This window comes from Apteryx mantelli, chromosome 8 (genome assembly GCF_036417845.1).
Source record: "Apteryx mantelli isolate bAptMan1 chromosome 8, bAptMan1.hap1, whole genome shotgun sequence".
Taxonomy (NCBI): domain Eukaryota; kingdom Metazoa; phylum Chordata; class Aves; order Apterygiformes; family Apterygidae; genus Apteryx; species Apteryx mantelli.
In genome coordinates, this window is record NC_089985.1 from 20,162,846 (window position 1) to 20,190,176 (window position 27,331).

General features: G+C 36.3%; 1 long non-coding RNA gene across 4 annotated transcripts in view; it reads left to right on the forward strand.

Moving 5' to 3' along the window:
- Positions 1 to 27,331, forward strand: part of LOC106499669 (uncharacterized) — a 169,287-nt gene that overhangs the window by 63,931 nt on the left and 78,025 nt on the right. For 3 of the 4 annotated variants that reach the window (XR_010884789.1, XR_010884788.1, XR_010884790.1), the window contains 3 exons: positions 16,895 to 16,950; positions 22,931 to 23,007; positions 24,964 to 25,098. This is a non-coding gene — a long non-coding RNA (uncharacterized lncRNA). Of the gene's footprint in view, positions 1 to 16,894; positions 16,951 to 22,930; positions 23,008 to 24,963; positions 25,099 to 25,188; positions 25,805 to 27,331 lie in introns of those variants that run through there. The other variant, XR_010884791.1, reaches the window with a different exon arrangement.

The window sequence follows — 27,331 nt, forward strand, 5'->3', positions numbered from 1 at the left end:
CAGAAACAGACCATGAAAATCACTGCTGTTAAAGACAAGAATATACAAAGAGGATAGATACTCAAAAAGGATTATAATTTGTATAAATTACAGAGATGTTCAGTTACAGTAGTGCATATTAAAAAAGGCGGTTTAGAGTGGATGCAAAAACTGGATCTAAACACTGGTTACTTGAAGCTACAGGGTTAAAGACATTGCTAATTATTAGGCAACAGCTTATCCTAATTATTATGTTGAATGCTTTTCTAACTCATCTTTGGCTGAAATCTCCTGGGAACTAGATACTGCATTTGATGATCTCCAGATCTCATCCAGCATGACAATTCCTTCATTTTTAGCTGAATTGAGAAAAAAAAAAGCCTAGATATGTAGTATCAGCTAAATTCTGCATTTTAGTGATGAAAGTTATTCTGGAGCTGCGTGAGATCACATTATTCATGTTTCAGTTACTGTTTGTAATATCAGTCTTAAAACACATGCCTAACTTCATAAGTAGTCCTACTGACTTCACTTACAGCACCAAAAAAAATGGAAGAGTAGCTGAATGTGTGCTTGCAGCATCAGGGAATGGGCTGGAAGCAAACACGGTCTTTACACTGATACTTAAAATTCTTAAGCCACAATACAAATATTGTGCTCTGGAAGCAGAAAAAGGTTTTGGACCATATTGTGTCTAAAGGATCATTAAGCCTGTATTAAAAATACTTAACAAATGAAGTGTGAATTAATTATTTTTGTATAGGCTCACAAAACTACAGAGTCTAATGCATACCAGAAACAATTGCAAATGTGCTCTAAGTACTCCAGTGTATATCATTACTGAAATATGAGTGAACAAGATTTCTTATATCCTGCACTGTCATCATTTTTTCACTGCTGTGCTGCAGACTTTCTTTTCATCCCTCCAGCAATAACTGAGGCTGATTCTGAGAAAACTCAGGGAAAAGGGAAGAAGTGAATGTTTTAACTTATGCTCTCAGTGTGGCAACAGGAAAGGTGAAATGTATTGTAGGACCCCAGTGTATCCATTATAACAGGGCTACAAAAGCATACACAAGCCAAACAGAAAATTTGCATAAATTTCATTGCTTTCAATAAGAATCTGAGAGGCCTGTCCTACAATCCTACCTTTCCTATCACACCATACAGACCCTTTTTCCCTCCCTTTATTCACTGTGGCAAGAGGGAATAACCCCCTGAAAACTGGATTTGAAATTCCCTTCTTAGTCATATATTTCATGAATCCCAAAAGCTGGTGCCACATAGCTCTTTCTGTTCAAGGTACAGGCAAATGAACAAATTGCTTTCACACTTTGCAATAATTTACATAGTTTACATACACACACACATATACACACACATATATAAAACTGTCGATATATACATAGTTTTATATATTTAGTTACAGGAGCACCATGTTCATGACACTATATTAAACAGAAGAGGTATTTTGTTTATTTGCTTATTCATTCTTTTTTTTTTTTTCCTTTTCCCTGTGCAACTACAGCTTTCCAGTGGCTGACAATACAAATTTAAAAATTCACTTCAGGCATAAATTTGGAATTTTAGGCCTCCACCAGAGAGTGCATATTCCTCACAAAATTAAAATATTATTTATTTTAAACCAATGAAAATCCACTTCTGTTTAATATGAACTCAACTGTGCAAGACCTACATTCTTAGTGTGTATGAGCCAGGTACAATCAGCTGGCCATAAAGATCAAATCCTACTTCTAATGTAGAGACATTGCAAGGACCAGAAAAAGGTGAAGCTGCAACTCCAGCCCATCAGTAACTGGCTCAGACTGCAAAGAAGTGCAAAAAACTATAGTCCAGCCTATCTGAAAAGCCGTTCCTCAAATATTAGGTCACCTGTGCTGAGATTAGCATAAGCTGCTTAATGATATCAGGGAACAAAAAGACAGCAGTTTTATTTATTACAATGGAGGTAAAGTGTATAAACATTCTGTGCACTCTTACAGGTCCTATCAAAGAGTAGAGAAAACACTTGCTGAGATTGCAGAAAATCTGCAAAATCACCTACCCCCAAAGCCAGTGATGCTTGCAGAGGGTTTCTCCTTTTACAGAGGGAATCAGGAAGTGAATCAGTTCCTGAATACGAGCTGCAACAAAAAAATTAATAATGGAGTGTTGTTTGGAGATAGTTAAAATGATTCAAGGGACTTGGTTTATATGTGCTACACAGATTGAAGCAGCACCACCTGCAAGGAAATGCTATTCTCTGGCACCTTCACTGAATGAGCAATTTTAATATATGTTTCAGAGTTGCAACAGAATTAGGTAATCTGTGGAGCAGAGAAGCTGAGATCAGCCAGAAAGAACGTCTAGGACAATATTCAAAGACTGTGCATTTTCATTATGAGAAACAGTCTGAAAATGCAAATGGCTTCTGTGTCAAAGAAAAACTGCAAGAAGTTTGGGCAAACACATGGAATTTGCAGGTCAGTGACAAATCAAAACCTTTGGAAAAATACCACAGGAAAATTTATATTCATCAGCATGTATGGACTAATATGGAGTCCAAGGAGAGTATTAGCGTGATTCTATAACTGTCTAATTTTGAAGGTATTTTTATTGTTTCGTTTCCTGGAAGAAGCAAAATAAAATATAAAGTCTCCTGTGGAGCTTGATATTTCCATGGTTTTGGAGCTGGCTTATCACAGACAATTCCAGAAAGTGAGAATTGCAAGAAATCTCAATATTTCTAATAGTATATGGACAGAAAACCCTTTGCTCCCTTACATGCTTTCATGGCAGGGGTAATACAGTATTGTAAACCTCTGTACTGGGAAGCAGCAGTGACATGTGTTACCTGATAGGTAGGGATTCAGTTGGACTGGCAAATTGTTGTGTTTGGAGAGTTGCTTACAACACTCATTAACTTCATCCCAAAACAGAAAATAGCTGAATTTTTGGAAAAGGTCATATTAAGGCTGCCAGAATGGAATTACAATCTTAAAACATATGAAACAAAAATTGTTTCAGGCTTTGCAATGCCTAGATTTTGCAGTGTCAGTCTAGTATCTTTTATGGTTACAATCACAACTAGAGGCAAAACTTTGACATTTTCAGTCCTCTGGAATTATATTCAAGGTCAACTGAAAGGAATGGAGAACTCCCTGGAGTGTCAATGAAAATAGCTATAAGTTTTCTAGATCTAGGATAATTTAGAGATTACATTAACTCAATGAGGCATCCAAATGTCCATCCTCTTCCTAGAATAAAGACTGCATCTACTTTATTAGGTGGCAGATGCATTTCCTCAAGATCAACCTTGCTGAAACCTATCTGAAAGATAAAGTATGATAAAAAGGGACATATTTACTAATATAGACACTAGTTATCTTGTGCTTACAGATTAACAAATGGAACAGAACATGCATCTGATATTTGACAGTGATCTATAGAAGGAGTATTTTGGGACACTGCTGGTACTCATTGTCAATGGGACAATATAACAGTCGCAGCACCTACTGTTAAAATCCATTTACAAAATCTTCAAAAGATTCTTCAAAGTTTGTTTTAATGTGGTATTATACCAAATAAGGAAAAATACTTAATTTTCACAGGATTCATTTCCAAGCATATTGGGATAATAACATTATTACTAGTACTGTATCTTCCATAAAACTTAAGATGTGGTCACACTACTTTCAGGGAATGGCAGAGAATTCCCTTGTTCAAGAATCATGTTTTCTGCTACAATGGATACTCATCCTAAATGGCCCGAAGCATTCTGCGGGAGCTCAGCTAGTTCAGAACCAGCAGTAGAAGTGTTAAAACTGTCATTAAAAGTTCCTGAACAGATTACAAGTGACAATGAAACTCAGTTCACATCCGAAGTTTCAACTATTGTCATAATAAACTGTATTAAACATCTCACATCAGTTCCTTACCAGATTCTCAGAAATAGATTAGTAGAAAGATTTGATTTGTTGGAAATGCAAGGAAATGACTACGCCATAATCCCAAATAAATTTAGCCCATATCACAAGATTACATTTGTTTAACTGATTATAAAGCTGCATCCCACACTATTATAAATCACATCTCAACAATGCTATTTGAAGAATGTTTGGCCTTGTTTGTTAGAGCCTGATTGACTGAAGGATTCTCACAAACAAAAAGAGTTTTTTCAGTTTATATTAAATGGGAGGATAACCCATAAGCAGTTGTTCTTGATTTCAAAAGGGAAAATAATGGCAAATCAGCACAGGTAGCCATGCTGGACTGTGCAGTCAACTAGAAAAAAAAAAAAACTTAGGGTGTAGTTTCACATTACCCCTAATCTAGTGTAATTGAGGACTGCTTCCAAAAAAAAGGAAGTTCAGCTTGCCCACACGTGGCCTTTCTCTCCCACTGCTTTTCTTGCAATGGATCTAATTAATGATCATGCAGCCAACAAAGTGAGTTGGTTCTGCTCACAGATCTGACAGAAGTCCCCAGGAAAAAAAAAGAATAGTTTGCCAGCAGATCAACCAACTGAACAGATTCACCTCAGTGATCACTAGACTCAGTGCAAAGAAAGGGAAGGAATCCACAACTGAGGCATGATATGTCTTCTTTTGGCAGCAGCCCAATATTATAATCAATTACGAGTAGTGTTATACCACACTTCCAATTTGAGACTACTGAAACATCATAACAAAACTCTGTATTGATATGCTTAGTCATCTGCCTTGTAGAGACACCACTAAAAATAGCACATAAAAATATGTGCACCACCATTCATGAACAAATTCTGGAAGAGGTTCTGTAGGCAGGTTGTCTGATGAAAAAGCCAATAATCTAGCCACAGAGGGAAACTTGTGACAGTCCTCCAGAGTCTCTATTGGTATTTCTAAGGAGATACAGTTAATAGTGCTGCTTCAGAAAGACTACTTCTATAGCCACAAAATGTAATGCAAAAGGGCAGTAATATACTCATTAGTAACATGTTGTATAATACTGTCTGAAGTTTTGCTAGACATCCTTTTGTAAATGTGAGTATATCTTTTTACACAAATAGGCAATATTGTGAGGTACAGCAATCAGATAATAACCCTTGAAAGAATGGGTAGATCCACTACAGGATTTCTCTGTTGCCTGTTAAAGCCATAAAAACTGTCCAGGAACAGCAACACACACAGGTAGCTAGGCCTTAAATATTTATTCATAGCCAATAAACATGTTTAGTTAGATTCTAGCTATGCCTCTGTGGTTTTCTTAATTTTTAATTTTGCACAGAAACTAAAATACTACAATCTATCATGTTGCACCTTCTAAATATTTCTTTAATGTCCCTCTGTTGGAAAGACAGCAAAGCCATGAACTCTGCTCCTGAGAACAAATCAGGAACTAAGTCTCAGCTAGTACACACTACCAGGAAAAGCAGCAGCTTTCCTCATTGCCTGACCATTAATTCACACCCTCCTGAAAGCTCACTGCCATAAAAGGTGGTGGTGTTTAAGGAAGCTCCATTGCTGAACCAGGTTGTTTTACTGTGATAAAGGATTGGTTACTATGGAGATAATATAGCTTTCCTCAGGGATACAGGAAGCATGAAATACTTAGAAAGCCAAAGTATCTGGATTGTTTTAAAAGTAGAGTAAAATGGTTGAGATGCTGCATATACATGAAAAATGGATATTAGCCTATGAATTGTTCCTTTTTTCATTTTGTATTTGAGAAGCAAATTTGTCATGAATCCCTAAATCTTCTATCTGCCTCTTCAGACCTTTACACCTACAACTCCTCAGGGCGATCCTTGTTCACTCCATTGATAAAAGTCTTGCACAGCAAACAAACAAATACACACCTTCTCTCAGTCTTAACTTCTCTTAACCCCTCCTATTTGCAGCAAGGTCTATCTGTATATAGATGTCTCCAGGAAAGTGTACAAAGTAGAAACTGGAAATCAAATGGCATATATAATATGCTTTTTGCTGTTGCATGACATTACCCAGTGCTCTGATGGTTTCAGCTTTAAATTTATGTCAGAATCAAATTGATGCAACTTTTTCCCCCTTTTACATGACAAAGAGCTGCAAAGATTTTAAAATCATAGTGGTTGCATATGGAAGTTTTGATTTAAAAATATTTAAAAATCATGATTTTTTTGTCAACTGGGCATATGCACCTCTATGTATTTTAGATGAGCAGAGTTAATCTGGCTTTGAGCTTTACACATTAGAAAGAAAACATACTGTAATTTCTGTGCTTCTAATTTCTGGCCTCTTGATTTTGTCCAGGAGCATCAGGCATGGAGAGACTAACTTTAAATTAAGTTTCCAAAGACAGTCTGTGAAAGGCACCTGCAGATTCTGTTTCTTTTTCCAGATGGTCTTAGTTTGGCCAGGTGAGAAAGCCAGAGCTGTGAATGGTTTTGGCAGTCACAGGCTTTCTAAAATAGAAGCCAACATTTAGCTACTGCAGAAAAGTGCTCTGGGACGGAATGTGTTTTTTTAATGTAATCCACTTGAACAGAAAATTATTGAATGAACTATAGTCAAAAGCATCTAACAAAATACCTGATTACTGAAGTACCAGGAAAAGACAAATATGCTAAATGACCTGCAATTAAAAACAAAATAATTCAGTTTTTAATTGATAGACTAATTGGTTAAATCTATAAATCTGTAAAGATACAATAGTTTGACCATGCTTCTTTAATGTATTTGTTTTAACTATTATGTTAACATTTAATGACCATATCCCCAAAACCAGAATCTTCTGTATTAAAAAGACCATACCATCTCTTTTTAAGCAGAACTTTCCACTGCTATAAATGTTCCAGAATGGATGGAACAAACAATATATTTAATGAACTTTAAATCCTGCCACTATTTCTGAAGAAAGCTGAGGCTTGGAATTCCTGTATGCATTGTGCTTCCCTCTAGCTTTAATCATAATTGAAATGGTAAGTAAGCATCTCTGAGTTCAGGACTAAATAATTTGTTTTCAGCAATCCACAGCTCCTGCTATATCCTACAGGAGAAGTGGCAAGAGATGCATCAATTTTGTTGGTTGCTGAGGAAAGCAGAGGAAGAGACCAATTTCTCAATTATTCTTTAACTTCAAGTTTCTTCCGTTATTAGATTAGTTCTTTAAAAAGAAACCCAAAAAGCACTCCAAGAATATAGATAGTTTCCAAAACACAGTAACATAAAGTGCTTTTCTCATATGTTTCCTCTGCCAGTTTACTCCGGTTACTCTTCCTATGCCCTGCCCCCAGGAATCCCTGGTTACGAGACTACTATCAACAGAGAAAAAGGAACAAACCCATACTTCTGTCATTCCCTTTCATTAATTTTCAGACCCAGACATTTGTTTACTGAAAAGAGTCCTATTGTAACCAGACATATCTGAAACACCTCTGGGCTAATGGCGTACAGGGCACTACATCCAGAGTGACTGGCAGATGCCTGTCAAGTGAGCTGTCAGGTTCTGCTCTTCCATCCACTCTGGATGCCTGGTCAGAGTACCCCACACTTCCTGCCAGTCCAAATGTCCATATTCCCTTCCCACAGCATAGACTCTATGGCTGTCAAATACACAGATCTTACCATGATAAAAAGAGAGTAGAAGGGGGAACTGCAGTGTAAAAAGTGGAAGGCTAAGTCTTGCACTTTCCTTTATTATGTCTAATCTGTACACTACTTTTACTGAGTAGTGAAACTGATTTAAAAAATCACACTAGTTAGAAATGGTTTACTCTCTGCTATTGCAGCATTTAGCTGAGCTACGCAGACAGAGAAGCGTATCCTTACTCAAGGACAGCATGCACTGATAGAAAAAAACCATGGCAGCCGGATCTCGGTAAAACCTGGGTAATAACAGAGCAACTCTGAAGAGTTCAGATTGACATATCTCTGATTGCACTTATATAAGCAAAAACAAACTCTGGCTTACTGACATTCATTAAATGGTAACTTCTAATTTTTTGCTCCTTGTAACTCATTAAAGCATAGAAGTCATATGCTTTATGACTTCAGTTACAAAATCTATTTTTCTTCTCAGTGCACCTCAGATATTTGTCTTCATAAAGCACTGCTAGCTGCCACAAGAAGGGACAGGCCTCCCAGACAATATGTGAAATCTATGAGAAGCTAAAAGCAACATTAACTGAAACACTGAGAAAAATTTTAATGGAACAATTTAAGCTCTGGTGTATCTCTCATTTCAAAGAATTCTTCTGACCACTAGTTCTACCCATGAAGTTTGCCACCAGTGGTCAAAACTGTCCTAGCGATATCATTCAGTATTGTCTGCAATGTTCTCTAGAATACCTGTAGTTAGAAATCTGCAATTACTATTCATGTCATCAGTGATGTGAAGGTACCTGATTTCTATCAAATTTAATGGGCTTGAGAAGCTGGGTCTATACATTTAGCAAAGACAACAGAAACATGTTATAAATACTATTTCAGCTGACCTTTATGCTTTTTAAACTCATAGCTCGCATTAAGAAACTGTTCATATCTATGGTAATACAATAAACCAGATGACTACTTTTTTGTCAGGTACTCAAGACTTTCTCAATTCTACGCATCTCACTATTTTTTCTCTCTGAATCTTTGCACTGGAAAATATGTTAAGCTGGCATGTAAACTCTGCTGCCAATTTAGCCATTCTCTAGGAAGGATTAAAAGAGTCTTGCACAAGGTATAGCAGGCCAGCAGCTTGTCAAAGTATCAGCTGAAACACCACATTCCAAGTCATTAAATCTCGGTTTATTTTATACTCCAGAGATTCCTGAAATAGCACAATGGTACCCGTTAGTGTGTAAGCAAAATAAAACAGATGTTGTACTGACCTCTTCTTATTGGAGTCTAGTCCACTATAGAAACAATTGCATTAAAGATGTCTCTAAAGTTGTACTGTGGACTCCAGTATACCAAAAATGAAAGAATTAATGAAGATAATATTGCCAGACTCACATTTCAAAAAGCATGCCAGTTGCACTGAGCCCACACACTTCTTGATGGGAGAAAGTTCTTGGAAGTCAATTAATATTGACCAAAATAACTCTTCAGAAAAAAACAAGTCATTCCTGGCCATTCCTGGGGGGAAAAAAGGCATTGATATTCTAATCCAACATTTCATAAATTATTCAGGAGAGTCAAAGAGAGGGAGCTTCAATAATGACAGAATCTAAGGCAACATCAGAAATGTGCAGCACTGCTGCCATTAGTGTAAGCAAGAAAAAATGATAAAAGTTAATATAGCTTGAAACTTCTACTGTTTGCAGGAACTAGAAAAGTCAAAGCAAAAAGAGTAATTTTGAATTGTTAGTATTATGTTATTCTTTTAGGATTGATTGGGCATACATCTAATGCTAAATTTATAATGAACTAAATTAAACTTAAAGGAAGTAGTGTATGAAAAGAGTGGCTGTTACTTCCAAATGAGAATTGAGAGCTGATGCACAACTCACCAAATACTTGAACATTCTGCTCAGATCAGGTGTCTACCTCTGCAGCAAAGCTACCAGTGATATGGAATGAAAAGAAATGGCTGCAAATCCTTCAGAACACAGCAGTAAAGTTTGTTCCTATACAAACATCCACAACTCTCTTTCCTCCTTCTCTTCCAAACTTCCAGTGTAGAACTATTGCAAAAGTGGTCAAACATCTTTCTTACTCAGTCCTTCCATCTCTCTGGTTGCTTTCGGAATCCATAAAAATAAGTTTTCTGTTCTGTTTTTTGTACATCACTGATTTTCCAGGTCTTACAAAAAAAGCTGGAATTTAATAGCTTGACCACTGTGTTTCAGTTTTCTGGAGTCCCAGGAAGGACCAAATGTTTCCAAGCTCTTGCTGTTCTTAGAGAGTGACAGTTACACCTTACAATACATGGATCAGTTTTCCCTCCAGTACAGTCCACTGAAAAATTTAGAGAGAAGGAGAGGCACAGAAGTAATCAACATTTTCAGGAGCACTTGCAAGATATGCATACATTGACGTTCATTTGGGAAGATTTCTTCACAGAGAAATTAGAAACTGAGTTTAAAATAATCAAAAACTGAAGAACACAAGAAGCTGAGGACACTAGCAGGGAAATTGTTATTCACTACAGCAAAGTCTTTTATAACTCCTATTTGAAAATATGCATCTTTGATATTTTCCATAAAGTCTAGCACTGTTGAACAGACTGTTTAAGTTCCCTGCAGATAACGAAGGTGGAAACATGAACCCTGAGTTGAAAATCTTGGAATTAGTGGTGGTCTCTTCTAAACTGCAGCCTCCAATCAATAGACAGTCACTCTTACTACAGATGTCTGGTGGAAAAGATACTGAAAGGATCAGGGCCTGTTAATATCCAGGATATTCCTTTGGGAATACCTTTACAAATGATGGATAGAGGAAGAGTTACCATCCCCCTTTTCCCACTGTTACCAAAATAGTCTTTTGTTTTATGAAATTAAAATGGATTTCTGAACGCATTTTAATGGTACCTTCTCCCTCTTTGGGAAAGAGGGAAGAAAAGGAGAAGGGAAGAGGTCTGACTTGCGTCCTCATATTATTTACACAAGTGCATGAACTTTATGGCATGCCTGAACTTTTGTCTCTTGCAGTTTATGGCTGATTTGAAACAAAAAGCTAAGTTATTGATACAAATTTTTGAAAGCTGATAGTGATTTTGTCACAAGGAGCATTGTATTTTTTCCTAAACTTGAAAGATTATTTTCAGAAATTCAGTTTCTTTTCAGTTTTTTCTTCTTTCGGTGGAATATAACATTTGTTTAAATTTTGCACTGTGGACTACAACTGTGGCAATATATTTAAGTGACCTGAAGTAACAACTGTTTCTGGCAACATTGATCAGAACATCCAAGGACAGTTAAACTTTTGGTTTTACCACTTATGCTAATTATTAGTTTTAAAGAGTCTAAGGATTTAGTGGTACTTTTTGTGGATCTTCCTATTTTGACTTCAACTATGTGTAGCACTGTCACTTCACCTAGTCCAGCACAAGAAACATGAATTTTGGAAAGGTTTCCTTGGTGGTTAAACAGTCAAAGGTCCCAAATTACTGAGATAAATGAACCCATGTATAATTTTATCCTTGAAATGTATACTCTCTTACTTAAGTTCTCTAGTAAGCTCCAAATCAATATATGTTTATGCACCCAGTATGAGAATTGTTAGCTTTTGCTCAGGGGCATTCTGTAATTCTACCACTGCCTCTGCTGTTTCACCCATCTTTCTGTACTGAGTATTTTTAAGGCACCTATCATCATGGGTGTAGCATCTGGTGTATACCATCTGGGGTACCTAGTCTGCAATGGTGCATGATCATGAGCCTTAATTAAATGCATTTTATCTACCTCACAGGGATGTCATGAGTGATGAATTGTAGTGGCAATGTAGATCACCTGCATACAGAATGTACACAGACTCCCTCATGGGGTTTGCAAGGCATTTGGAAAGCTTCTCAAAACACAGATGATATGGTGGTACAAAGTGGTGTTAGGGGCTCCACAGCACCCTTTTCTTCCAATTGCCCTGATCTTAGCTTTCCATACTCTTTTCTTTTTCTTCCACTTTTCCTGCATCTTTCAATTTCTCTACAGCAATATAATTTACAAATCCCGCTAGGAGTTTGTATATATTGCATATTCAAGCAAACTGCAGCACTTTTATAATGACTCTGTACAGTATTCACTGCAAAGAATTACAGTCCACTGGCAAAATTTCAGCCAGTGCTGAGAAAGAAATACGCATTAGGGCCCTCAAACACAGAGTAACTGGAAAGCATAAACTATTTTAAAAACAGGCTACTTACAGATTAAATGCCAAGGGAGATAAATTTCACATAAGGGTAATACAACATCTTCTGAACTGTTTAGAGAGAAAGATTTCCTACAAACCAGACTAGAAATGACAAAAGCATGAATTTATAATTAGTATAAGATTTAGTAAGTTGACTTGGACAGACTGTATTATCTATTTTAAAACATTTAGGACAGCTAGGGCCCTGGTAAAAGGTTTAGCATGAAAAAAATAACAGTGCAAAGACAAACCAAAAGAGAAGAAAGTGAAGTGAAACTCACATATGCCATGAGAGGAAAATAAAAATATATGAGAGGAAAAATATATGAGAGGAAAAAATATATGAGAGGAAAATAAAAAAAATAAAAATATATGTATTCAGGGGTGCTAGTGAAAAGAATAAAAAACTACAAGTTCATAGTATAAGAATACAAGTTCATAGTATAAGAATAAGGTAGAACTAAAAAAGCATTTGTGTCTCAGTTCTGCCTCCCAGCAGTTAGCAGTGAAGCAGAGATCTGGATGCTTACACAGATTACTGCAAAACAGAAACTCTCAGATACACAAAGAAACGTACATGCTGCATGTTTGTTGTTTCAAATGGAGAGATGCTGAAGGACTTATATAGTGAAATGTTGAATACTATTAGGATGATAAGAACTAAGTAGTTCTAAGTAAGATATCAACCAAGTCATCACTGTTAAGAGGACTGGGATAGAAGTATAAAAGAATATTAAACAGCTAGGAAGGGCAGTCAATTCCTTATATCACCAGATGAGAAGGGCATGGGATAATGGCTACATTTCTACTTGTAAATAAAACTGGTCATGGACTTTTCTTTGGCATGACCTTAACATTAAATTCTCTTACACTTTAAAGTATGGAGGCCACATCCAAACTGCTGGTTGGGAATGGTCCCCCGTAAATACTAACCTTTGAACCTTAGCTATGTATTGTCTGGGAAGAGAGCTGGTGAGTCTGGAGCAAAAAGATGCCACACACTGTCCTAACAAGTCAGTAGCATAGATCAATGAGAGCCAGAGCCCATTCTTGTTTCCAAGGTCTTTTAGTTTACTAGGACAGATAGAGCCAGTCTGAGAAGGACTAGGCTAGTGAAATGTTAGCTAAATATACTTTCTTTAATTAAATGTTTGATTCTTCATGGAGAGTGCTCTGCTGCAGCATTATGCCATCCCAAGCATTAGTTAGGTGAGAAGTTTACAAGGCATTTTTCGTCTTGGAAGAATTAGAAAACTAATCTATACCTAACATCTTCAACACTTCCTCTGCATTAGCATGGAGGAAGAGAGAGATAGCTGATGTAGGAAGTACTTCTGCCAGCATTATGCGCACAGTGAAGACCTCAGAGAAAAGGTCTTCCTGCTTAGCCATTTCTCTCTTTGCTCAGTCTATTTTGCATTGCAAGAGCAGCACAATGTGAATGAATTAGAGCATTCAGATTGAAATTCTTAGTTCAGCCTGATTCTCAAAAGACTTCTCCTTTTTATTTAATAAAGTACAAAACACACATAGACTTTTTTCTAGTTCCTCTGAGAGGTGCTAGTGACTTTGTCCTTTTAAGAAAACTTTGAGATCATTAGATGATAAATGCTCTAATTCTCAAGACAGTTTTTTGCAATACACAACATGTATTCACAAATAGCTCTTTGTCTGAACTGTTTTCGCAGGATTCCAGAATATTCTTATAAAACCAGCACAGAAATAACTACCCTAACAGAAAGGAAGAAAAGAAACTAATATAAGTGGGTCTATCTGGTCTCGGCATCAGTTGTCTGCAATACCCTATTTCAAAAACAGACAATTCTATGCCCTTTATCTTGTTTATTTTTTCTAACTATCAAATATATGACCCAACATTTAATTACTACTGATTATTCTGATCTTCAAATGCAAACATAAGCAAAGCATTTCTTTCTAATTATTGTTCTTTCTTATTGCAAAAATGAAAAATCATTTGATTAAAACAATTTTTCAAAACCTTTAGGCTTCTTTCTTTGTATTATGTTTGTTCCTTCTTAGCATGCCTTGTTTTTCCCATGCAATACACTACATAATGATCAACCCTAACATGCTGAGGGGAGGAACCTTAGATGAGATGAAATAAACAATAAAAGCTGTACTGAGTAGTTTAAGAATCCATAGCAATGATAACCATGTGCAAATGTATAAAGCATTGATCAAGATTTTCTCTCGATTAGCACTATACAAACATCATGGGCATCTGATTTAATAATACTTCCATGCTTAGTTAAGCATTTTGCATTTTTATTGTTTCCAAAACTTTCCTTCCGTTTTGAGCTTGCAACATGTATATGTGTAGGCCAAAAGTGCAATATACCTGCTGAAAACATACCAGCCTAATCATTTATTATTTTAAAAAAACTTTCATAAAATGTGATCATTCATACAAAACCTGAGGAAACACTAATGGCCATCCAAAATGGATGGGAGGCATTTTACCTGGAACATAAAATACACGCACTCAAACAACCCTGGATGAAGTTTAATCTGTGTTTGCGAACAAGCAAAGATTTGATTGAATTTTGTCAAAGCTGGATGTGAATGTTTTTGCCCTGGCTAGATATTTGTAAACGTTTTCTGCATGGCTCTCCACTAATGCATTTCAAGTTCAAAGCTGGAAAAGGTCATATATTTTCCAGTATAACAACTGACTGAAAAACCCATACTAACATGTGCAAAAAAAATTAGTTTCAACTTTGCTGATTGGTTCATAGTAAGTTTGACAACAGAAGACAAGAAAAGTAGGTTCACTAAATGTCTCACACTGCAGGGACAGTGAACTCATGAATGCTACTTCTTGCTGCCCAGAAATATTCACAAGTCTTTACTGAACCAGAATAGGGACTTTTGAGCACACAAGCATGGATGAATAATCAGACTATTTACATAGCTTTCTTCTGTATATTTTTTCAGTTAGTCAGAATTTTTTAATGTATGGTTTAGCTTTTTAATTGCATTTTTAGTTTTTACTTTGATGTAAGCATGCTACTTTCATTAAAAAACAATCAAACCATTTTAATTTATTCTCTTTTCAGTTTGTTCACTGTGATCTGAAAAATTTCAAGTGTCTAATCAGATGATGTGAAGACTTACCACAATTTCCATAATACTCACTTGGTGCTGAAAGTGCTTGCAATTTCCTAGAATCAACTTCTCTTAAGCAGGAGACCCTGCCTTTTCTCGTTGATCTTTTGCTTTTCTATTTCTCCAAGATAGAGGTTTTTCCTTCTTTTGACTGAAGTTGAAATTGCTGCGACTCTTTCTGGCTTCGAAAATCAAAAACTCTTCACCTTACATACAGCAATCTAGCATGTCAAAGCACTGGTGCGCACAAGCTTCATCAGCTGATGCCAGCGGACTTGTCAGAATAGCATTCTTTAGTGGGCTACTGATGCCAAGCCAACAAAAAGAGCATGGACATTTTTTATTTGTTTCAGTCTGTAGCTTTAATATTCAGTGTACTAATTGACTAGTATACAAAACAAACAAGATGGCGGGGGTGGGGAACAAAAGGTCCAGAAAAAAAAATAAAAAGGGGCAGACAAAAGAGAAGGCTATGATGAACAGTACTATTATCTGATGTTTTCTTATTTATATTGCATATAGGGCCAGGCTAGTCTGATGCCCAACAGACTTATCAGTGGGACTGAATAACTTTTAGGTCTCCACATGATTACAATTGCAGTCAACCCTGCAGGACCCACCTATGTTAGCACCATATTCAGTTAGTCCCCTCCCATCAAAGAGTTTACAAGTGAAGTACAGTTCTATTAACAGCTGCTTCACACTTATTATCCACTAAGACACACATGCCATTTTGATGCTTTTGCCTCTAGTTTTCAAAAGCAGCTTAGTTCTACCCCAAAGAAAATTGCAGGATAGTTTCCTAGTAACTTCAGCACCAACAGTATGAAGCCAATGTTGAGAAGTTTGGAAAGCTAGACCCATCTATAGCTGTCCCCTGATATTTGTACTGAATATTACCTGCCATTCTTTGAGACAGATAAATAAGTACTAAACACTTGGGGCTAGGATGAAAGACTCCTCTCCACCCTACTGGGAAGCTTCTTGGCCAGGATGGGTCTTCCTGCTCTCAAAGTGAGAGTGCTGATAACACAGCTCTCTTCACAAACTTCCCCATGTCCAAAACAGGTCTATTCTCTCCAAGAGCATTCAGCAAAGCACATTTATACAACTTGCCATGGAAGTGGTCTTTTGAGAGAACACAGTAATACGGAAAAAATGATTTCATAATCAGAGAAGAGTTTCATTGTGTATTATCTTTATGAGTGAAGTGCATCCAGATAACACCTCTGACAAGAACCTTTGTATTATTTCTGTGCAACTAAGTAACTAACTAAATGTTCATTAGGGGAGGTACACTGTAGCATTTATACCAGCCAGGGAGGAACACAGCTTGCTAGACTGTGTATTAATTGATTGGTTTTGTTATTTCAGACAGAGAGAAAGCATCAGTCCTAACGTATTGTTTTAAACCGTTGTTATGATACAGAATAGAAATATCTATGCTATTCAACATTGCAAGAGGAAACGTTTGTTACATATGATTGACTCATCATGGTTACTGATTTTACCAAAATCAGTGCGTTTTCCTCACCACATTAGAGTGCCTTTTAGTGTTAAAATGACTAGCAACCATTTCCTGAACAGATGTATGCTTGTTTCCATTTAAAAAAAAGAATAGTAGCTCTATGGCAATTTGTCTACTTGATAGTTTAATAGCGATTACATATTAATTTTGCCTTTAAGTCCATGAAAAGCCTTCTAGCTAGTGAAGTTGTTTCAGTGGAATTAATTATCTGCAGAGTAGCACACTAGAATTAATTATTTTTCTAAATTTCATTTTACCCAAAATAAGAATAGTTAATTGTTCAGAATGACTTGTAAAACAGAAAGCTCAACATATTAATAGTGAGGATAAAGTTATCTATGTACCATGTAATTTGGCATGAATAATTACTATTAGCACAATGAAAATTGCAATTAGGAATCATCACAGAGTTATAGTAGTTCACCCTATCTTCACTTCCCATTGTTTCATTTATTTATTTTTTTAGGCTTCAGAACAAACAAGAGAAAAGGCAAGCCAGAAAGAGGAGGAAATGAATCTAAGGTAAACAAGAGTCATTTATTTCAAGAATAGAAAACTGGTGATTGACACAAAGGGGAATATATTGCTTTTCTTTATCTTGTTAAAGAAGATGAGCGCAAAGAGAGAAGACTCCTGAAGAGGGAATAATCTACACTGACATTGACTTCTGCTTAAACCATGGAAATGTCTTTATTTCTATGGCTTGTAATTGTGTATAAATTAGAATCATTAAGACTCCGATTTTGAAAGGGAAAACATACATACTGTGTACAAAAAACATGAAAGTGCGGAGATGAATATAAAGAAAAAGAGAAGGGATAGATTTTGCACTCAGTCATTTAAAAGCATGGGGGAAAGGACTTTTTATAGAACAAAACTGTGATGACTTACAGTAGGATATGAAGAAAATAGTTGAAATGCTATGGTCTGCAGCATAATGCCTAAAGAAAGGGGATCCCTTCACAAGTTCGTTTCAGTTTTACAGAAGAAAACAGAAACTCCATCCTCCTCTCTGCTTGAAAAAGAAATTCCAGCAGTTGTGCTGCGCAGTCAGCATTCCTTTAATGAGATTTTGGCACAGTCATTCATAGTCAGGACTGCAGTATACACTCAGTTACAGACGGTAGGATGACTAGCTCTGTTGAGTATGAAAGCTGTTAACAACGCCAGTATTTAGATGTATTGATCAGAATCAAAATATAATTTAACACCACAGCAAGATACACTAGTTATCGTGATGCTTTTTTCTTGCATCATGTTCAGCCAGAAAACCGCAATTTAAGAACTTGCTAGAGACTGTTTCCATTTCTCTACTGAATAAAAATTATGCAAGGCCATCCACTTGCTTCATTTGTCACTAAGAATGTAAGGAATATAAAAAATGTACTTATATTAAAAAAAATCCACTTCAAAAAATGAAATGGAAAAATACCCTTTAAAATTAAACTTTCTGTTGTAGAAGACAAAGTATTCCAGCTCTGTATATGTTGTGTACTTAACAGACATAAGGCACATATCAATAAAATATAGTAATTGTCCATCAAAAATAAGAAGAGAAACCTAAAAGCTGTTCAGTGAAGCACGGAAAGACCTATCTTTTGCTCTTGAAAGTCACAGAAAAAATAGGTACTTCAAAATAGTAGAACAAATGGATTAGGTTATGCAAGAGACTGACAAAACCAAAATTGAATTGTCTAGCATATACTACTAAGAGGAGATACGAAGATTCATTTAGTATCAACCTATCACATATTAGCAGGTGGCAGATGATTAATACAGCTAAGAAAAATGAATACAGTCTTCAAAATATCATTAAGGAACCACTTGCACATCTTCCCTACTCAAGTGTACTGGGATAGAAGTGAGGGGCATAAGCCATGGAACAGTATCTTCTTTTGTAAGCAAAACAGAATTTAAAAATGGCTTATGTTCCCAAAACTTACAACTTGGAGGGAAGGAAGAGCTGAGTTTACACTTAGTTCAGTTGTTACTGAAATGGTCTACATTCCTAAAACATAAACAATTAATACAAAGTGTATATACTCAGCCAGCTTTCTAGCCCTGAATGCATCTAAGATATTTATACATCTATAGATAAGACTATAAACAGATCTTCTAATTCAAGTACATTTACTCTTATTAGAAGTAACAGGCATTATATGCTATGAAGTACAGCACTCAGTGCTACCAAATTGAGCTGCTAGTGACTTCTCCGAATTATGCTGGGCCCCCCGTCAGAATCTCCTGCCATCAAATGGTGGCTACGCCAGGGGAGGACTGTGCTGACCTGCTGTGTGACATTTAAAGTTCTCTTTTTCCCAGTTCTTCTTTTGCTTTTCCTGGCTCTGAAGTGTGATGATAAATATGACAGAGCTCTGCAGCGTTAATTGCCTTTCAGTGTGGCTCTTAAACCCTTCAAAAAGGGGTTTATAGTTAGCTGTTGAGGTGGCAGCCACATTACCTGCTGACAGACGCAGCCCTTCAGCAATTTGGAAAAGTAGGGCAAGGGGTCCCTTTGCTGGAGAATAATTTGTCCTGGGATCCCTCAGATTCTTCAGAGCCATATATTATGCCCTCTGAGCAACATAAACTTCATTTTTTTCTGGAGAAGAGACCGTATATATGTTATCATAACAGAACTGATCGTTTGAGGATTTCTGTAAATCAAAATTCTTCTGGTCTGCTAGTATCTGTCTAGAAAACAGCTATTCTATACTGCCTTAAATTGCCTGAGAAAAGTGACCTAGAACACCTCTTTACATTCTGTGCTGAAGAATCAAGCTATTTCTACCTTCCTCTAGAGACTTCTTTTAAAACAGAGTCTCAAATCATACTCTCAGAGAGGATTTTTACTTTAGAATAAAAGTGTTACCGATACATGAAAATTCTTGTAAAGGGCAGTTTACATACGGAGTTTCTTCAAGCAACCAGACCCTAGATCCTCATTCTTACACTGTCATTATCAAAACATATCAATCCAATGTATATGCCCTGTCCTTTCTGAAGCACATAGAAAGTCAGAGCAGCAGGTATTTACTGTGTGACTACACTGGGAATTCTGCCATATTCCTGAGAAATGAATGTTCTGCTTACAGGAGAGCTCATGCATGCAACCTGCATGTAGAAGAGGCAATCAGATATTGGGGAAAGTAGCTGCTTTTTCCCTCAAGTAGCAATCCTCTACTCTCCTCTGTAGAGTAAAAGCTGTTCTGTTTTCCTTTGCCCTCTATAAACAGACAAGCATATGGCTCATAATCTTCAATCTTCTAGTGAATGTTATTTCTCAGTTTGAAAACAATCCCCAAGCAATAGCAAATAAAGCTCTGCTGAATGATTTAATTTTAAACACTTGGAGCTTGTGGTTTTTTTGTGTGAGACTGTGAAAATCAAAAAAAGGCTGTCTAGAATCATGCAATTAAAAATCTCTTTGATATGACAGAATCCTTTACTATATTATACAGTTAAAATGAATGGCAATACACTAGTTTTGCTTCTGTAGAGTATATTGAGGAGTTGCTTTCAAGACCACCAGGATGACAATGCCCAGCAGGTAGGCAGTCTTACAGTTTTGTTTGTAGTCATTTACAAACTCTGAATGACATGAAGAAAATCACTTTGGTTGTGGAACAAATTGTCTAAAATTTGTTACTGAACACAGAAACTGATATGAGAGGAATATCTTGTTCAAAAATGTGCTGCTTCTTAACTTTAATTTCTGTGTTACTCTACTAAGTATTGAAACAGAAGGAGGTTGTGTAAGGATAAAAATATATGAATCAAAAGTCTAAGAACAATAAACAAATGTAATAGAAGATATAAGCAGTTCTAATACCAACCCTTAAGCAAACATTTCAATTTACTATAAATTGAAATGCAGTTAAGTGGGTTGTGAAACTAAACAATAACATAAGTGATCAAAGCATTTCTAGTGAGTTCCATTCATTAAAAAGAGACCATCTAAAAGAGGCTTGCCTGGGGGGGGGGAAATATTTTGCAAGACTTTCTTTACTATACGAGGTCCAAATTCATGCCTCCCATAGACTTCTTTGAGTTGATTTGCACTAGGCAAATAGGAATAAAAAAGTATGATACTGAGTAAAGGTGTCATTAGATTCATTTTTACACCCAAGCTCACACTCAGAACTATATCAATGCTATCCTTAGAAAAACTTTCTTATTGAAAGGCATCATGCAGAAAACTATTTCCAGAACTGCAAGAGTTAGGGAACCTGTAAGCAATACCTGCTGGCCCAGCTTGGCAAATGGGGCATAAAAGCAATGATGTACAAATGCACAGCTAATGTTCTTGCAGAATTAGTGTTAAGCAAATGCAAACAGTTTAACTAGTTCATATTACTGAGGGTTTAGCCTTGATAATAATTCAGTAGGCTGTTTAAATTGCTAGAGCTCAGTGCAGTCTTTCTCAGAGCTCAAGGTCCCTTTAGCCCTCAACCATCTACCCTGATACCTGTCCACTGAGCTTCACTGAGCTACTGAATAATGAAGGGGAGGAGAGAGTGTTGTTTTTTGTTGCTGATGCTTTTTTTTTTTTTTTTTTTTTTTAAGTTAGGTGACTTGGGGATGATGCTCCACTTCAACTTGTTATACATTGACAGATTGGAAATGCCAGTCAAAATCATTTGAGCCTTTTTTTGTAAATCAAAATCAGCTCCATTAGGAACAGCAGTAACTCTACTGAGACTGGCTACTGGTGAACCATCTTATCTCAGGGCTACACTTTTAAGCTTTGTGTTATGAAACATGATTCAGATATAAAATGATGACTAGAGTTTTCATGTGAAATGTGAATTTCCTTAGCTTGTTTCTTCCCCTGAGTTTAAATTAAAAAAAAAAAAGTATCTCAGAATAAAAAGCTTTGAAACAGTTCAGTCAATGAGTATGCCATTGCAGAAATCAACAACAACCACAAGCAGAAATTATGAAATGCATCACTCTTATTTAGCCCTTGATCTTCTCACATCTCACTATGGCTTAAAAGAAGGAACTTCTACCACAAGTGTAATGCTGTGTTCAGTTGCTTTACTTGCCTGTAAACAGCTGCACCAAAGGAGGACCTGCAGCACAGAAGAGTGGCGAGCATTAACCTAGAGCATTCCTATCTTGCAGAGAATATGCACAACCCAGCGCAAGAACATGCACCTTTCCAAAGAAAGTAGAGTTTGTGCGGTCGTGTAGAATTTGCTAAATTCTTTGTCACATCAGTAGAATTCTGTCCTTCTGACATGAACACATATCCAGAATATCATATCGTAATATTTCCTCTCCAAGTGAGATTAATACCAGCACTTTAAACTTCAGACCCTCACAAAATAATAAAGAATTTTAAAAATTAATTTTCCTCATTAATATCTATTCTGATTAAAATGGCTTAATTCAAACAGGACACAAACAAAATTGCAAAGGAAACAGAAAAGACATTATGTGAGGAATATTTTTGTTGGGCATGGTTTGGATCAAAGACTGAGCTGCAAATTCAGTAGGAGTGTTGCCTTGGCCTTAATTTTGACTGACTTTGGACCACTACTGTAATAATATGAAATTCTAAAAAAAAAAATCTGTGTTTTTAGAACTTTTACTTAATGTGTATTTGTACTGCATCTAGAATAGTCTAGCTGTGGTAAATAGGCAGTACTTCATTTCAAAAAAAATTATTATACTTCATTATAAAAAAATTAGTAGTGATAGTTATGCATTAGAAAACTGAAGAACAGCACAGTTGTAAGGAGAACAGCTGGATGCTACTGGAAGCTTGGTAATGATGACTACATTCCTAAGTCACCCCAACCCACATAAATCCAATCTTTAATCACACGATGTTTGCTTCACTGTAACTTGTGTGAATGCATATGCTATACTACACTTTGGATACAGTATTAGCTTAAAAATAACAGCATATCTACACAAACACGTATATAAAGACCGTGTAAAATTGCTATAAAACTTCGAAATACTGTATCCCTTGAGAAGAGCAATGTATCAGACATCTTCAACTGGGGTAGACATTCAGCAGACAAAATTCATCCTTGCTTAACAATCTTGATCCTTTTAAGAGTTTCAGTAAAGAATGAATTCTTGCTTGCATTAGAAATGATTCTTCTAAGATGTTGGAAATTAAGCCAGGTTGTGGAATGCACTGGATACATGGCCATATGAGCTTGCTTCTCTATTTGAACCCTTATTTCTGTTTAAAAAGAAGTAAAGAGGTAACATATACCTGGGACTCCAAAAAGGCCTTACAAGAATTAAAAGCTTACATGAGAACAATGGATTTCTAGAAAAGAAAAACTTGATAATTAAGGAAAGGGAAACAAAGCAGAGAACCTCTAAGTAATGTTTTATTGTACATTATTACAAGATCAGTTTCAAATAGAGTTTAAATATATTACGTATTCGCAAAAACACAGATTAAAGATGATGTGTGACACCATTTGCCTGACCTTTATATACTGATAGTAACTGCCATATTTTATCATAATTTTAGATAGGCATAAGAGAACAGTGAGGAACCCAAGGAAGAGAACAACAACAACAACAACAAAAAAGCATCTTTCCATCAAGGTATGCTTACCTAATAGAGTGATTCTTGTTTCCCTACTGGGTATTTAAACAATGGTATTTGAAGAGCCAGTTGGTCTAACCCATGAGTCATAAGTCAGAAAACAATTATTTCTGACCCAAACAACTGCTTTCTAGAGAGGTGTTACAGAGCAACTGAGAAATTTTACTGTCATTTGGGTGAATCAATAGCTATAAATGTGACAGGTTTAGAAAGATACACCAGAAGAATAGCATGCAATCTGTTTCTTTTAATACAAGATACATCTGCCTTTCTTCTGCTATGTGCTCTTTAGAGATACACATGGTGACATTCTTGTTTTGATATTTCGTGCTACTCTTTATATGGAATCAAACAGATAGTTAAATGATAACTTCTGAGAAAGAACCAGCAAGAGAATCAAAAAATCATCCTACTTAAATGTCTTTATTTCACTGGGAATTGCTTGTAGTGGCAAGGTATTCTAAAAGGTCAGTACATGCACCGTTCAATTCTTCCCTCCCTACACCCCAAATGCTCTTCCAGCCAAATGCTCTGCATCTCCTAAAAAATCTGCCTTTAGAAAACACAACAATTTTAATTGAGAAAAGGAAACAATGATGAAAAGAGTTGTTTAAAGAAAGTAGAAATATTTAAAGAAAAATACAACAAGAAAGTTTCCATGGTATTTGTGGTGATGGTACTGAAACGACACCCGTGTGTTTTGATTTTTACACTGTTCAGGTTGCACTCTTTTTTATGTTTACTCTCCATTAATATTCCTGCTCTTTTAATGAATATTCATGAAGACAGCGGGTGGAACTGTAGTTGTACATTTTGTCTTTAACAATGGACAGCAGAGGTAGATAAGTAAGGTAGGTACCCTTACCTAAGGGTATATGACAGGGACATACTTACTGAATTTTCCTTGTGTGACTTTTTTTTTGGGGGGGGGGGGGAATAGCCACACAGCCTGTGGGCAAGGACAGTTACAATTTAATTTTATGCTATGTGAAAAAAGCTCCTTCAGCATTTGAAAAAGTTTGCTAGGATTAAGTTACTTCAGGATTCTCTTTCACTATATGGTGGACAAACACAGTGGAAAAGGAAGTGTCTATGACAAAGCGCTTACACTATTTTTGTGAGCATTCACATTAAAAACCGGGTGCTAACAGTTATGCATTCCCACACGGAGGATCAGTCGATACGAACGAGATGACCAAATCACTCACAACGTCCACAAACTGCTCACAAGCAAGCAGCGAGAGCTAAAGTAACATTTGCACGCATTGTGCAAACTTTTAAAAAACTGATAGGTTGAGATATATTCATCTGCTCTTAATTGGCTAATAGATGACCTCTTACAGCACAGGTAGCATTTTAATCTCTTAAATTTCAGTGCTATGGTGATATGAAATATTTAGGAGAATGCAAAGAACTAAAATTGCCCATATCATTTTATTTATTATAATATAAAGGTATATTTTTTTTTTATTTAAGAAGGAGAGAGAGAAGGACAGGCAAGAAAGAGAGAAAGATCTGATTCACCAGTACCAGTAAAGATTTTCTTTGGGTCTTATTTTATCCCATCCTTTGTGACTATACTAAATTCCTCGTTTTACTTCTTAAAGTTTGTTGTACTGTACATGCAGCAACAAAATATCATGGACCTAAATAATAAGAACTACCAGTAGGTAGATATACATCAAGTACGTATTCCAACCCTTTTTTAAACAGCTGGTATTGATCTCTCCTAAACAAACCCAAAAAGAAAAATCTCTTTCCTTTTCAGTCCTGAACAGGCTTTGGCTGTTTGATCACCAGAATTTAGGAGAGATTGAAAGAGACATTCTAATGAGGAATTTTGCAGTGGCTGCTTGCCAAGAAATCAATCGAGTGATCTCTTTCAAAGTCTATCACTAACCTCATTAAGCTAGTGAGAAATGGAGCTGTGACTTTCTCAACCTCATTCCCTGCAGGCTTCTGACGCCCTGGAGGGCTAATAGTGAGGAACACTAACTCTGTATCCACCAGACATGTGAGGAGAGGTCACTGGCTAGGGGCAGGGCTACTACAGAACGAATGAGGGTCACAAAGCGGCAACGGCTATACAGGTAATACCCCTTGAAAGACTTATGTTATTTGCATGTAGCCTGCTACGTAAAATCAAGTGAACTTAAGAAAATGCTAACTTCACCTTTCAGGCTCTCCACCTCTGCTTGGCTGCCAGTTACTGCCATGATGATTCATCCTAATGAGTTGCAAATGACTGTTAATAGGTGCCCTGAATCGGCACAGCAACAGGCAAACAGACTGGCAGAAGCCTTCCTTCAAGGCACAGGCAATCCAGAAGATAAGAAAACCCAAAGGGTGGGCTAGAAAGGACCGTTTTGCATATGGAGCATTATAATAGTGTCCTTTTGGCCTGGCTGCTGTAAACAGGCATAAATAAGGCTTGCTACTACCTCTCCATTTGACATGCCACTGATCACCTCCTGCTCTCCCCTGCTTGATCACACAGACATGGCTTCTCTTCCAAACATTACACATTATATCAACACTTCCAAGAGGGGTAACAAAATTTATTTGCTAATAACAACATTAGATGTACAAACTAAAGAGGAAATATTCAAACAATTGATATATACCAACAAAATCTCAAAGACTGACTTTCCTGAATTGTATAGCACCAGATGCGTGCTATAATTTTTTCAGCTCTTTGAACCAGAAGATTTTTCAATACATATATTATTAAATATCTGTTAACCCACCAACTCCCTATCTTCTGGAGAAGTTCCCTAACCTCTAAAGCCTAATTTTTCTTACAGATGAAGTAGTAATGAATTAAGATTTAGTGATCTGATTAAAGACTTTCTAAGATTAAAAAGGTTCTTTTTTGTGGTTTTAATGTTCATTCAGTATGACATTCACTCCTGTACAGAGGTCCAGCACAAGGCCAATGCTCTGCTTAAGACACCCGTAATACTACAGGGCTCTTCTTGCATAAATCGGCTAGTTCTCCACATCTTGCAGCACTAAATCATGAGTGAAAACTTGCTAACAAGAGTTAGAATTAGACCACCAGTTCACTTAATCAAGGCATCTAAACAGCAGTCAGAGAAATGTTAGCATGCTACCAACCTATGACATATCTGACATATCTTGAATCATATTGATGATTCAAAGGTAACAAGTACATACCTCCCTGAGCCACAAATTCCTGATAGGCCTCAAATCATTTTGAATATAGATAATGAAGATAATAAAAATCTGTACTTTTTAATGTGCTTTTATCCTAAGAAAATGATAGGTTCAATATGATTCAGAAAAACTCTCCTAAAAAAATCTTTCAGTGGGAGTATTTCCTGTTTAGGGCAATTATTTTTTTATTATTATTATTTTTTTTTACTCAGAGTAGAATATATAAGCATTCCTTTAAGATACATTCAAAAAATCACATCTAACTATAAAGAAGTACTATATAAGAGATTACACAATGTTAGTCCCACAAAATGAAATGCTCCATATTAAAGAAAAATGCCATGTGACGGATACACATTTTGCTGTTTAGTGGGTTTAATTAACCTGGGCATCATGTTCTGACTAGTCCAGTTGTGGTGCAGTATTTCACAGGAGAAGGAAATAGGCATCAGTACAGGTCCTTCCCGTACTGGCAGAAGAAAAGCTTCCAAATGAAACAGGAAGGAAAATCTAGGGATGAGAGGATTTAGGATATAATTTTTATGTCAAGAATAGGAAACTTTGTCATGAGAAAGGAGTTCCATGACTATGTCTGGGTAACCTGTCTATCATAAATACAGATTAATGCAGATTATCCAACAGATACATGTTAGCCCCAAAATCCACACTATCAAGGATAGAATTTCATTTTCTCAGCATATGCACACCCAGAAAACATTGACAAGTAACCTAAAACTTAAGGCTAAATCTTAAGCATTTTTAGATGCTGGAAGTTTTTAAATCCTCTTTTTTTCATTAGTTATTCAATAACCAGCATGCTTTGTTTTCCAGTTAAAAAACAAGCTGGTGCTGCAACTCTATTCACATTATTTCTAGTTAGCTGAGTCACGGGATTTTAAAAATTAAAAGGAGGAATTTATGTGAGGGAAGTATTTATTTATTCTCTCTCTCTCTCCCCCTGCCAAATAAACATGAAATAACCCAGAAACTACAACACAAAAATGTTGTTTTTTAATAAATATAACTGTGGCTGCAGGAATTATTGAGATTAAGATATCTAAAATAGCCAAGGTAGAGGATCAGAGGCTTTGTTTTACCTCCCTATGAAGCTGAAAACTGAACTCTCTTTGATTTCACAATATTAGG